The following is a 13,599-nucleotide window of genomic DNA, read 5'->3' as shown; positions in this document are numbered from 1 at the left end:
GGGGGGGGTGGCAGGAGACCATGGGTGCTTCCAGGAAGTGGGAGGAGGCCAGTGCAGCCGGAGGAGGTCACAAAGGCTGGGCGGAGGCAGGGACTGGGTAGGTGGAGATGCTAGCTGCTAATGCTTATTGACTCTGTGCTGGTCCAGTAGGCTGGGCCCGTCTGCGATCGCCCTACACCAGATTCTGAGCTCGAATTTCCCTGTAACTCGAGGCTGCTAATCCAGTTTAGGGCTGGTGCCCAGGGATGTGTTGTTCCTTTCATGTTTTCCCTCATCTTGCTTGCTGGCTGCAGAGGCATCTTGCCATGACCCGTGGGCTGTGTGCACATGTAAGGCAGGGAGAATGGGCTTGGGCCCAAGTGGAAGCTTCCATGGGAGAGGGTGTCCTGTGGGCTGCCCTGTCTTGGGGGAATCCCGGGCCTTGGTTTCCGTTCCTTTGCCCCAAGAGGCTGTTAAGGTAAGATCCATTTAGTTTGTCCATTTTCTTTTATTTTTAAAAAGATTTTATGTGAAAGAGAAAGAGGCATGTGAGAGCTGGGGAGGGGTGGGCAGAGGGAGAGGGAGAAGCAGACTCCCCACTTAGCAGGGAGACCGGTGTGGGACTTGATCCCAGGACCCTGGAATCATGACCTGAGCCAAAGGCAGATACTTAACCGACAGCCACCCAGGCGCCCAAGTTTGTCCATTTTAGCAACAGCTCTCAAGGTCAAAGGAGCTGAGATGCTTCAATGCTCTCTACCTCTCTGGGTTTCCATTACCCTTAGTTCTAGCCTGATAGTTACTATCTGGTCAGCTTAGTGATGCTTTTAAGGAGTTTGTTCCTATTTTATCCAGTATTTTTTCACCGCAGTGAGCAGCTTGGTCTGAAAATCTGGTGTGCCATTGAAGGAATCAAAAGCCCACCTACCTATTTCTGGCTTCTCGCTCCGCCTGTGGGGAAGCCTTATGTAATCTGAGAGTGATAAGGGTTTTTTTTCCCCCTCGTTACTTAACGAGGAGTTAAGTAGCTGACGACCTCTTTTTTATTATGGAAAAATACATGTAACCCCCAAATTTACCATTTTAATTGTGTAATTCTGTGGCCTTAAGTACATTTACAATGTTGTGCAGCCATTCCCAGACCATTCCAAACAATTTTATACACATTAAACCACAACTCCCATTCTCCTCCTGTCTAGCGCTTAGGAACCTCAGATCTGTCTCTATGGATGTAACTACTCTAGGTGCCTCACAGAAGTGGAATCTTACAGCATTTGTCCTTCTGTGTCTGGCTTATTTCACTTAGTATGAGGTTTCCGAGGCTTCCTTCCATTTTATGGCTGAATAACACACTGACCATGTAAATCCACATTCTGTTTGTCGGTTCATCTGCTCCTTCCACTTGGGGGCTGTTGTGAATGATGCCGCTGTACACGTGCGTGTGCAGACACCTGTTTGAGGTGGTGCTTTCCATTCTTTCTCATCGATTTCCTAGGAGTGGAGCTGCTGGGGCACACGATAAATCTATGTCCAACTTTGGGAGGAACCAACAATATGTTTCTCAAGTCACTTCTATGGCACATACTTTCTGACCTGGGGCCTTCCCCGCACAGGTCCTCACACCCCAGCTTCTCAGAGTCAGCAACCCCCGCCCCTGTCCCCCATGTGCTCCTGGGGTTCCTCCACCAGCCCTGTGACCACACAGGTGGGACTTAAGGGTGCATCTCCTGGGGCTTCCAGGAGGGCAAGGTCTGTGTGTGCATCTAGCACAGTACCTGGCACACTCATGAGCTCTGCTGATGAATGATTTTATATCCACCCTTCCCAGGGTTGTGGCCTTGGAACACAGCCTCTGAGAACCTGTTCCCCCTTCATCTAGAATGGGTGTAGATGCAGCCTGGACCGAAGGCTCAGAGCCCAGGCACACCCCGCGGACACGGAGCCTCGGACCTGCCCTGCTTCCTACGGGTGGGGACTCAAAGTTTGAGGGTACCTGCGACCGAGGTGTGCCCTCGTGGGTGCCACTCCTTCCTATGAGCACCAGCAAGCTTGGACAGTCTTTCCAGCGGCTAGATTCGGAAACAATCGAACACTTTTCTTCTCTTTATTCCCATTAGGTTTTTCTTCCTTTTTAACAATTGTAGTGGAGGGATGCCTGGGTGGCTCAGGGCATGACCCCGGGGTCCCAGGATTGAGCCCCACAGTGGTGTCCCTACAGGGAGTCTGCTGCTCTCTCTGCCTGTGTCTCCGCCTCTCTTTCTGGGTCTCTCATGAATAAATAAATGAAATCTTAAAGAAATTGTGGTGGAACATATGTAATATAAAATTAAGCATTTCAACCATCTGTAATCATACATTCAGTGGCATTGGTGCATTCATAGTCATGCAACTTTGCCATTAGTTTTTCTTTTTTTAATTTTATTTATTTATTCATGAAAGACACAGAGAGAGAGAAAGAGAGAGAGAGGGAGAGAGGCAGAGACACAGGCAGAGGGAGAAGCAGGCTCCTTGCAGGGATCCTAATGTGGGACTCGATCTCGGGACTCCAGGATCATGCCCTGGGCTGAAGGGAGATGCTCAACCGCTGAGCTACCTAGGTGTCCCCCTTTGCCATTAGTTTTGAGAAGATCTCAAAAGAGATTTTCTCTTTCTAAATACTAAACAGGGTGTTACCCGAGGGAAGCAAAGTGTGTGTGATTTTTCATAAATGTGCACAGCATTGCAAGTAGAATAGGTAGCAGCACAAGGCAGCCCCCAGGCTGTGGAAGAGAGGGGGAGCCACAGCTCTTCCTTCACCACCCTTCCTCTCCCTCTACTCTCCCTTCTGTCCCCACTTCCCCCTTCCCTTTGTTTCTGTAGTATTGGAAGTCAACACAACTGAGGTTGTTCACCTTCTCCCAGAGGCTCAGCATCTCTGATGGTGTCTGCAGGAGCGGCGCTGCTCTGTGAATAACAGCGATGTATTCTGGCCTTGTCGGCAGTAGGTGATGGGGGTGGGGGTGGGAAGCAAAGCAAAACTAAGATAGCTGGAGTGGAAGGCTTTATTTACACATTTATTTATTTTACCAAACAGCATATTTTTAAGGAATTAATCTGTTAGGTTTTATTTCAGGGCCATCGTTTTTAGAGCAAGTGCCATTGCAAACTGTAGCAGCTGCAAAGCAGGAGACCTCACCTGGTTGTCTTGTGGCACTGGGTCCCAGGCTGGCCACCGAGAGACTTGGGCTCTGCTTTCAGCTCCATCATCAACCTTGGGTCTGCCTGCGACCTCTCCTCATCTGCAAAGTGAAAGAGATGACAGGCACAGTGCCTACTGTGAGCTCTCTAGCTCCGGCGGTCCATAGCCCGTCTTCCACCGCTCGGGGAGGAATGTCACCCCCCAGGCTCTGCACAGTCCTGAAAGCAGGATTGATAAAGCTGGAAGGACTGGAGGGAGCGAATCCAGTGCCCATTTTGCAGATCAGTTGATTGTGGCTGTCGGGGAGCAGTGCCTTCAGGCTGAGGCAGATCCAGGAGCAGAGGCAAACTGTCTTGAGAGAACCAGCACCCTTGTGTCCCCTCCAGATCCCAGGCTGTCTGCACCAGGTTGGGCAGTGTTGAGACTCTCCCAGGGGCTCTGGACTGGGCGACCGGGGGATCCTGGGGCTCAAAGTTTGGCTTTCAAAGATGTAGGATAACCACAGGGACACCTCCGTGGCTCAGTGGTTGAGCATCTGCCTTTGGCTCAGTTTGTGATCCCGTGGTCCTGGGATCAAGTCCCACACTGGGCTCCCTACAGGGAGCCTGCTTCTCCCTCTGCCTGTGTCTCTGCCTCTCTCTGTGTGTCTCTCATGAATAAATAAAAATTAAAAAAAAAAAGAGTTGTAGGATAATCACAGACCCTCCCCTTCCTCCTTTCTTTTTCTTCCTTTTCACCCAGGCAGTGGGCCTGTGCCAACCCCCGCCCCCCACCCGGCTTGCAGGAGCCTGTTGTTGATTTACGGGGACACGGCTCCTCTGCGTGCACCCAGCTGCATAACTTAACGGGATCTGTCACCTTCCATCAACTGCCACACAGCTGCGCGCAGGAGCAGCTGTCCTCCCGGCCTTTGTTTGGTGTCAGTGCTCGTCTGGGCGGCCATGGGGCCCTGCTCCTCCCGGCGCCTTGACCAGTGCGGCCTGGGTCTGCCCGCCAAGTGCCTAGGTTGACCCGCGTATATACGGTGTCTTGTGCAGAGTTTACGCTAGTGAGAGCGAGCAGAGGTCATCCATAAACACGGAGTTGTGGGTAACAGCATTTGCTCTTACAAATCATAATCAGCTCCCCTGGTGGCCTCTTAAATGTGTGTGGGGCTTTTCTTCTCATCCATAAAGTAGGCCACTCTAGACAGAGGCTCTGAGTTGGCAAGGGTGCAGAGCACATGTTTTGCCTTTGGTGCCTCACATGAAAGTTCAATCCCCAGTTTGGGCTGGAGAGAGTCTGTGTGCCTCCAAACACGTCCGCACACACCTCCCGTCACACAGGAGCACTCAGGCACACATGCGCTCCCCGGCCGGCCTCGGGGGTGGGAACCCTGCCGGGGGCTGGGCCTGCGATCCCGAGGACGGGGAGCCTCCTGCCTGCTGCTGCTGGCGGCCCTGGAGTGGGCCTGGGGACAGGAGTCCAGGTTCCCCACTGACCATCTGCCCAGATGCAGGGCTGCAGAGGGGAGGGAACGCAGGGTTCCCAGACAGTCCACCCCGGGCGCCCCAGGGCCTAGCTCCTCTGCTCCCTGCCCCTGAGGCCTGGGGCGAAGGGGGACTTGAACCTCTGAGGCCCAGTGTCCTTATCTATAAAAAATGAAGATGAAAGAACTTGCCCTCTTAGGCGCTGTTAATGGGATTTAAAGAAAGGATGTGTGTGAAGGGCCAATTGTTTTATTGGGGCCTCCATACACGGCAGCAGCGATAATAAATACTATTATTATTTTATTGTGTCTGCGGCCCAAGGCTTTGATACCAGGAAGAGGACACGGCAGGGAGCCACACAGGCGGCAGAACCAGGGCCTCGGCTGGGTGATGGGCAACTCACGGCTTCTGGCTCATTCCCCCACTGCCCGGGGCTCCTTGGGCTCCCCCGGGCACTGGCGCGTCTCGGCTGGGACCCAGCCCTCCGCGGTGCTGAGGCGGGAGGAGGTGGGAGTCGGAATGGCCAAGGAGTGGCGGTCGGTCCGGGTCACCTCCCACACCTGCCCTGGTCTCCCATCAGGCCTCAAGTGCACTAAGCCAGAGACCAAACCAAGGCCCAGCCTTCAGGGGAGGGAAGCCTGGAGACGAGGGACCACGGGGACCTGAACGCCGAGCAGAAGCTGTGGGAATGTGGGGGTTGGAACCCACTGGCTTGGGCCAAAACCTGAACGTTCCCGCATGCTAGAAGCTCCAGTTCAGGTTAGCACGGAAGGAGCAGCTCTCTCCTCTCGACGCCAGGAGACCCGCTCAGTTGTCTGGCATGTGAGCAGGACAAGGCATGACCCTTGTGATGTTCCTTGGAGGAACCATGTTATACTGACAGGTATTACCCAGGCCGAGCTCGCAGTCTGCCCCAGGACAGAGCTGAGAGCTGGGGAAGCGCCTGCTGCCTCACACCCCCAACCCCTCGTCCGCCCAGCACCTGGTGCCCATCCAGTCATCAGGAGGCCCCGGCTCAACTGGGCTGCTCTCATCTGTCCCCCAACCCTGGGAGCTCATCCCTGCCGCAGCTACCTCCTCTCACTCTTCCCGGGGTGCTGTGTTCCCTCCACACCCACGTACCCCAGAAGGTGCAGCTTGGTTCAGGTGCAGATGAGCAGGAGTATTAGTAGACAAACATTTTGATTTGCCTTTGCCATTTATATGAATAACTGTCATATGTGTGTGTATACACTTTAAGGTATAAAATTAAATTATCCTATATATCCTGGTTTTGAAACTTAAAAAAAAATTTTTTTTAAAGATTTTAATCATTTATTCATGAGAGACACAGAGAGAGGCAGAGCCACAGGCAGAGGGAGAAGCAGGCTCCCCATGGGGAGCCCGATGTGGGACTACATCCCAGGACCCTGGGATCACCCCCTAAGCCAAAGGCAGACACTCAGCCACTGAGCCCCAGGCATCCGTGTTTTTGAAACTTTTACCATTCAATATGCTGTGACTATTTTCCCACGTCTTTATAGGTAGTCTTCTCTAACATAATTTTTAATAACTGCAAAGTGGTCCCTAGTGGTCCCCAAGCTGGGGTGCATGCAAGCCAGTCCACTGGAATGAGGGAAGAAGATACTACAACTTCCTTTCATATGAGTTTTTATCCAAACATAAGAGAGAACTTACAGTTTACTGATACTCTAACTGCTGGACTCGCCCTGGTGTTATACCCGGCCATCTAGTCCCATGGCTACCTGTGGCACCTGTGGGTCCTGGGGGTGGGCAGTGGCACCCCCACGGTGTTGTTTGCTTCTGGCAAATTGCAGCTTACTACAGTTCATGAGTCTAGGTTAAAGAGATTTTGCCCGATTATATTCTTTTAACTTATAACCTTTATAAAATGAACAGGTGACCTAAACATCTTCCTGCAAAGAAAACACAGTGCATGAGAAAAGAACCAGAAAATGGCAGAGTGGATTCTTCTTCAATTTCTGGCATGTCATAATTCTTATTAGATGTAAAAGAAAAATGCTCCAATATCATCAGATCTGAAAAGTCAGGCAAAAGTGTATTAATATCTTGAGAAGATTATGTGAATAATGGATATATAGTCATTTCACTCATGATGGCCTTACCTTAGCTGTGTATTATATACAGAGATATTAGCTAATGAGACTATCACCATAGGCAAGACATTAAAATATAGACATTGAGCTATAAGGGTAAATCCCAATATGTCACCGATGTTTAAAGTCAAGCAATATTTCAGTACTTAAATATTTTTGCTAAACTACCAATAAATGTTTAGAAGCTTAAAAGCCACATACCATGACAAAAATGCCCAAAATTGTCAGAAAATACTGTTGGAAGCTGCAAGGAAAGCAATTGCTGAATGTTTGAAGAAACAAGTATGAGAATACATAATGCAGTGTGGGAGTGTTGCCACATACTTGGATGAAAGTCCATGTGTTTCCAACAGGATTCAATTATGGCAGTTGCCAAGTTCTGCTTCCAGAACAAAAACAAAACACATGAATTATGTTTGTATAAGCCACTATAGGAAGGATAATTGAAGAACATATATTCTCAATATTCAACGAGGTTTTCAGTAATGGTTAAAACAACAACAACACAAATGATGTAAGTATAAGTGCAGAGAGGGCACCTGCTTTGGCTTCGACAAGATTCTTTTTTTTTTTTTTTTTAAGATTCTGTATATTTATATATTTATCTTTGAGGGGTGAGGCAGAGGGAGAAGAAGAGTCTCAAGCTGACTCCACGTTGAGCACAGAGCCAGATGCAGGACTCCATCCTATGACCCTGAGATCATGACCTGAGCTGAAATCCAGTCTGGCGCTTAACGGTCTGAGCCACCCAGGCACCCCAACAACAAGATTCTTGAGCATCATTGCACAGATAATGGTTTAACATTGTGGGGAACAGCACTGTCCCTGGATCCTGGTCACAGTTCAAAATCCCGTGCTGCCACTTGCTAGCTCTGTGACCATGGGCAAGTCACCTAACCTCTCTGTGTCTTAATTTCCTCCCCTGTAAAATGGAGATAATTGTATCTACATGACAGGTAGTTGCAAAAAGTAAATGAATTCAAAAAAAAAAAAAAGTAAATGAATTCATATATGTAGGGTGCTTAAACTATGGCTGACGTGTACTAAGTGCTCAACAAACATCAGCTGGTAATTTATACTGCACTTGACATTTATTTTTAGACAACCTACTACAGCAAAGAATTTGAAGCTGGAAGTTCTACACTGAGCATCAGTGATGTGCTTCAGTTAAGAAAATGAAGCTTTTAATATACAGTAGAATCTTCATGATATTTTATATATCAATTCATTATTATATACATATATATGATTTGTATAATATGTATGTTTATATAACATAGAATACTTATGTTAGAATATTAAGGACATAGAGAATGAAAAAAATCTTTCATGTACACAAAAGTTAGATGTGTATCGTGTAGCAAATTAACAGTTAATAAATATAAAAATGAGTTAGGAACTTTTGTGGCTTCCTATATTATGTTACTTAGCTTTTGAAATATGTAAATAATTATATGGGGTTTGTCTCTTCAAATTATGGTGACATTTAAAAAAATGAATAAAACATGAAACTTTTTGAAAGAAATAGAGCATTTTTGTTTCCAGTGTTATAGGACTCTATTGCTGCAAAAAGTGCAGTTATATATAAAAACCCTCCTATACCCACTTTAAAATGTGGAAGCTGAATTTACTAACTTATTTAAAGATCTACCAGTGAAATTTTTAGTATTTTGGATGTATTCATTTAAAATACAAAAAATTTAAGATCTATAGATTGAAATGCTAGCAGGAGAAAATCTATTTAGCCTAATTTCAATAAAAATCTCTGTATACTGTCCACAATAGCCAAACTGTGGAAGGAGCCTTGGTGTCCATCGAAAGATGAATGGATAAAGAAGATGTGGTTTATGTATACAATGGAATATTACTCAGCAATTAGAAAAGACAAATACCCACCATTTGCTTCCATGTGGATGGAATTGGAGGGTATTATGCTGAGTGAAATAAGTCAATCGGAGAAGGACAAACATTATATGTTCTCATTCATTTGGGGAATATAAGTAATAGTGAAAGGGAATAGAGGGGAAGGGAGAAGAAATGGGTAGGAAATATCAGAAAGGGAGACAGAACATGAGAGACTCCTAACTCTGGGAAACGAACTAGGGGTGGTGGAAGGGGAGGAGGGTGGGGGGTGGGGGTGAATGGGTGGCAGGCACTGAGGGGGGCACTTGACCGGATGAGCACTGGGTGTTGTTCTGTATGTTGGCAAATTGAACACCAATAAAAAATATTATTAAAAAATAAAATAAATCTAAAAGATTAAAAAAAAATCTCTGTATACTTAGCATATGAGAATGAAAAATAAATTTCTTAATAAGTGTGCCCAATTATGCTTTTCTTCTATCTGTATCTGTGTCTTTATAAAAGATTGTTTTCAATTATGACAACTCTTATAACCAAGTATAAAAATATATTGACCTTTTAATTATTGTATCACCAAGTGTTGAGATAAGATTTTAAGAAATAATGGCACATATCCAAAATCATGTTACTCTAAGCCAAAATGCTTCTGTAGTATTAATGAGTAAAATAAGAAATTTAGAATATTGGTTAAAATTTCCGTATGGAAATTTTATGTATGTATGTATGTATGTATGTATGTATTTTATTCTGTATGTTTTGTAGTGTGCACACCATTTTTAGTTCAGTTGTATGCATGTATAACTTATTATAAACAAACATAGCAGGATGTGAACTCAAAAATTATGTCTGATAAAAGTATGTAAGTGTTGACTGAAAGTGCAAGAGACCACTTAACCCTCTATTGTTGGGCACTTAAGCTTTTTCTAAATTTTTTTCCTTTTGCCACATTCTGGCTGATTTTCTGGGATAGATTCCTAGAAGCAGAAGTGCTTCATCAAAGAGTATGTTCATTTTAAGGGAATATTTTTATATTTATGTATTACAAATTGACTACAGAAAGAGAGTAAATCTGTAATAATCCATGTGTCCACCGCCATCAATGAGAACGTTCATCCCCCACCAGTGGGTGTGTGTGTTTGAATCTGATTTCACGCTAGTAGGAGGGGAGGGCTGTGATCTGTCTCAGGGCACTCGTGGAGCCCAGAGGGTTCTGAGGAAGACAGTTTTGGGCAGGGAGCCCAAGTGACCACAGAAAATGGCCATCCAGGGCATCCTTTGCTTCACGCCTTTTCTCTCTGGATCATGAGCTCCCTGGGGACTTAGGGGCATGGCTCCTGGGTCGTCAGCCAGTGGGGTGGTGCAGGGTGGTGTGGGAACATGGTTGTCTTGTTCAGAGGTGGGAGTAGGAGGTCAGTAAGCGAGGTTCTGTTTCTGGAAACTGTCTGTGGGATGATGATTGTTTACACGCTGCAGTGTCTAAGGATCAAAAGCAAGTGGAAAGAAGCCTCCTCCACTCTCAGGCCATGTGGAAAGCATTTATCTCCTGCTGGAAACCTTGCATGAGAACAAAAGCAAACCTCACAGAATGCTTTCAGGGCCTGTATCTTCTTGGTGCTGGTGCCTTGGCCTTTGGCTAACAGAGCAGAGTGGGACTTCCCACCAGAATCAGAAAAGCCAGATTTTCCCAGCAGAGTGGGCTCACAGCAAAATGGTGGGACTGTGTTCTCTGTTTCCTGGTCTTGCTAAGCCAGTGAGATGTTCCATACGAAGCTTTTTTCTCTGGAGGCCCAGAGTGCTGCCCAGTTGAAGGTGTTGTATTCGGTCTTGAATTCCCTTCTTGAGGCACAATGTGGAAGTGGGGGATGATGACTTGGTCAGATGAGGTTTTTTGGTACCATCTAACCCCATCTTTGTGCAAGTGGGTCCCTGAGAGTCAGAGGACTAGCCTTGCAACGTGGGTGGGAGGGCTCTGGCCCCACAGGGAACCCTCACCTAGCATCCCTTGGGTCCTCCTAACCCTACCCAGAGCTGGAAGGCGGTCATGGGGAGGGGTGGAAAATCTGTAGGCCCAGGGAGGGGTGAACGTAGTTGTTGGGTCTGAAGAGAGGATGATTGAACTTGCCCTCCAAGAGCAAAGGACTCGAGGAGATGGTGACCACTTGCTTCATGTCATTTGTGCAGGTGTCCAGGCAACCAAAGAGACTGGAAGGCTTATTGAGGAATCTTCCAGAATAAGTAGCGGGGCCAGATTAACATCTCCACTGGCCCTCTTGATTTGTCTTCTCCCTATTCTCTGAGACCTTACCCTGTCTATCTCTAATTTGCCCAAACTTTCTCTTGCTCTCCATGCACACACACACACACACACACACACACACTGATTCCTTCCACCCACCATTCTAGCCAACCTTCCAGCCATGTATTTGTTTTTCACTTGTTCATTCATTCACTCATTTTTTCAATCCATAAACATGAGAATATTTTAAAGCACATGGCTGCAGTTGGGAGGGGTTTATGGGCTCTGACCTGTTCATACGACCTCACAGGTGGGTGGAACTTTGGACAGAATCTAGTTCAGAGCTTTGTGGGCTCAGAAACTAATTTTTGTCCACTTGCCCAGAGGTTCATTCCAAAGAAGTCAGAAGATTCTGATTTGTAAACCTAAAGGCCAAAAATCAGTAGTACCCTCAAGCTAGACTGGGTGGACTAACTACTTCCTACAAGTGTTCCCTCCTGGGGCAATTTAAAGTCCAGAATGGGGATGTCGACGCCCGATCAAGAATGGATTGCTTTTCCTCACACCAAGAAGAGTCCTCTCTAGATAATGCTACAGTCCATTAGCCATTAACAGCCAGAGTGGTGTTTAGAGATGTAAATCAGCTCATGCCTCTCCCTGGCTTAAAACCCTGTGATTGTTTTTCATTGGACTTAAAATTCCAGCTCCTTACATAGGAGTACTAAGTTCTGCAAGATCTGGGCCTGCCTTCCCTTCCAACTTCACCTCCTACCACAGTACTACCTCTGAGTACTTTGCTCCAGCCCTCTGCCCTCCTTCCTGTTCCCTCAGTATCCAACTATGTGTCACACTATTACCGCACTAGGTACCTCCACCAGCAGGCTGCCACTGCAGCTGGGAGCCTCAATGCTGTAGGGGTGAGTGTTTTCCTAGTCTGGCTTGTTTGCCAGTATACCTCCAGTGCCAGCCCAGAATAGGTGCTCGAAGGGTTTGCCCGTTACTGATGGGATAGGCTCTGCTTTGAACTCAGGTAGAAAAGACTTTGAACCTTGCTCTGTAGGGCGGGGAAAAGATGCATTTTAGCCCTTTATCTTCTTTTCTTCTTCTCCTCCTCCTCCTTTCCCTTCTTCCTATGGTTAGACATCACCATGAACTTCCAATTTCTGTGCAGATGGTTAACCAGTTTGGCTGCTTGTCTGTTTGAGAACAGTGTTGAAGATATTCTGAAGCAAAAGGAAAAGTTGGATTTTAGAAATTAACCAGAAGACTAGAAGAACACTACCTGAAAGCTGTTTTGATTTGGTACCTGTGGTGGGGGAGGCAGGTGGCTGCATCCTGGGGCAGAAGATGGGCAGAGACAGCAGGCAAGAAGAGGCCAGAGGAAAGCTTCTGAGATTCTTCCCTTGCCTCACAAAAGCCTTTCCTGTTTGATGAGATTGTAGTAAATGAGTTCAGTAAATGCCCTGATGCTGGGGTAGAGGAGGAGGCACAAGCTGTAGGTACAGGGAATGAGGTGACGTGGGTTTGGTAAAATGAGGAAATCTATCCTTGGATGACTGCAAGACTTCACAGGTACCAAATCCAACTGATTCTGTGTTGTGGGTTTGGGATATTTGGGGAATAAGAGAATCCAGCCACTAGCCACCCTGCTGCTGACCTAATGCTTCATCACTCTGCCTTTTAAGGTTTGGAAAGCTTGTGAAATCATCTGCGAGTCCTGCAAAGCGAAAGCCTATGTGTTGCAGAATCACTGGAATGCTCCAGAGTTTCGGACTGTGCCCAAGTTAAAGGCAGCTTCTTTGTTTTTCAAGGAATCTACCTTGGCTACTCTCCAAAAACTCAGCTGGGTCCTTGCCTTCAGTTTCTGAGGACTGGATTTGTACGTTGCCAATTGTTACTGGACGGTATGAGAGAAGGAAGAAGCAAACCGGGGCTCCCAGGGGAAAGCAAATGGTCTGAGCTGTCCCGCATGATGGGGCAGAAAGGACACAGTATTTCTGCTCTGAAAGCTGGGCTGCCCGGTGCAAGTCCCCTAGCATCTCTGGGCCTCAGACTTCTTATCTTATCCGTAAGGCAACGGGGTGCTGCTTGTTTATCGTCCCTGCAGGCTCTGACATCTGACACTTTAATCAGTCCTCAGCCCAGAGCTATTCCACATGTCCTTGGGTTGGATGGGAAATTCATCTCCCTTGCAGATTAAACACCTATTGATTTTTCCCCCCCTCTGGTAAAGGGGAATGAGACAGCTCTTTCTTCCTTTGCAGACAGAAGGAAAGAAAAAAACAAAGTCAAACCAGACTCCCATTCGGTGATTTTCTGTTCAAGGCCTGAATGCTAAACAGCATTGGCTCCCAGGGGGTGACTCAGCTTCCGCAGCTCATAGAAATTTGGAGTTGGAAGGGTCCCAATAGACGCCCAGTCCTCTGTAAACTGAGGCAACAGAGACCCCCCCCCCCCCCGCCCCCCAGATAGGAAGTGACAGGGAATTAGGTAGTGATGGAAGCGCCCGGACTGCACAGGTACGTATACAGGAGGAGCGTAAGCTGACGGCTCCTCGCCCGCAGAAACCCTTCCAGGGCTGACTACTGGGGGCTGCTCGGGCTCACGTATGGATCCTTTATGTAAATGCGATTAGATAATCGTGTTCGCGTTTTGCCTCTGATTGGAGTTCGCGTTAAACTCAATGAAGCCATCAGCCCTGCTTGCCCGCTCAGAGCACGGCTCCGGGAAGGAGGTGTCGCTCGACCCTTTGTAAGG

Source organism: Vulpes vulpes, chromosome 2 (genome assembly GCF_048418805.1).
Source record: "Vulpes vulpes isolate BD-2025 chromosome 2, VulVul3, whole genome shotgun sequence".
In the NCBI taxonomy this organism is placed as follows: Eukaryota; Metazoa; Chordata; class Mammalia; order Carnivora; family Canidae; genus Vulpes; species Vulpes vulpes.
Note: the sequence above shows the minus strand (reverse complement) of the source record.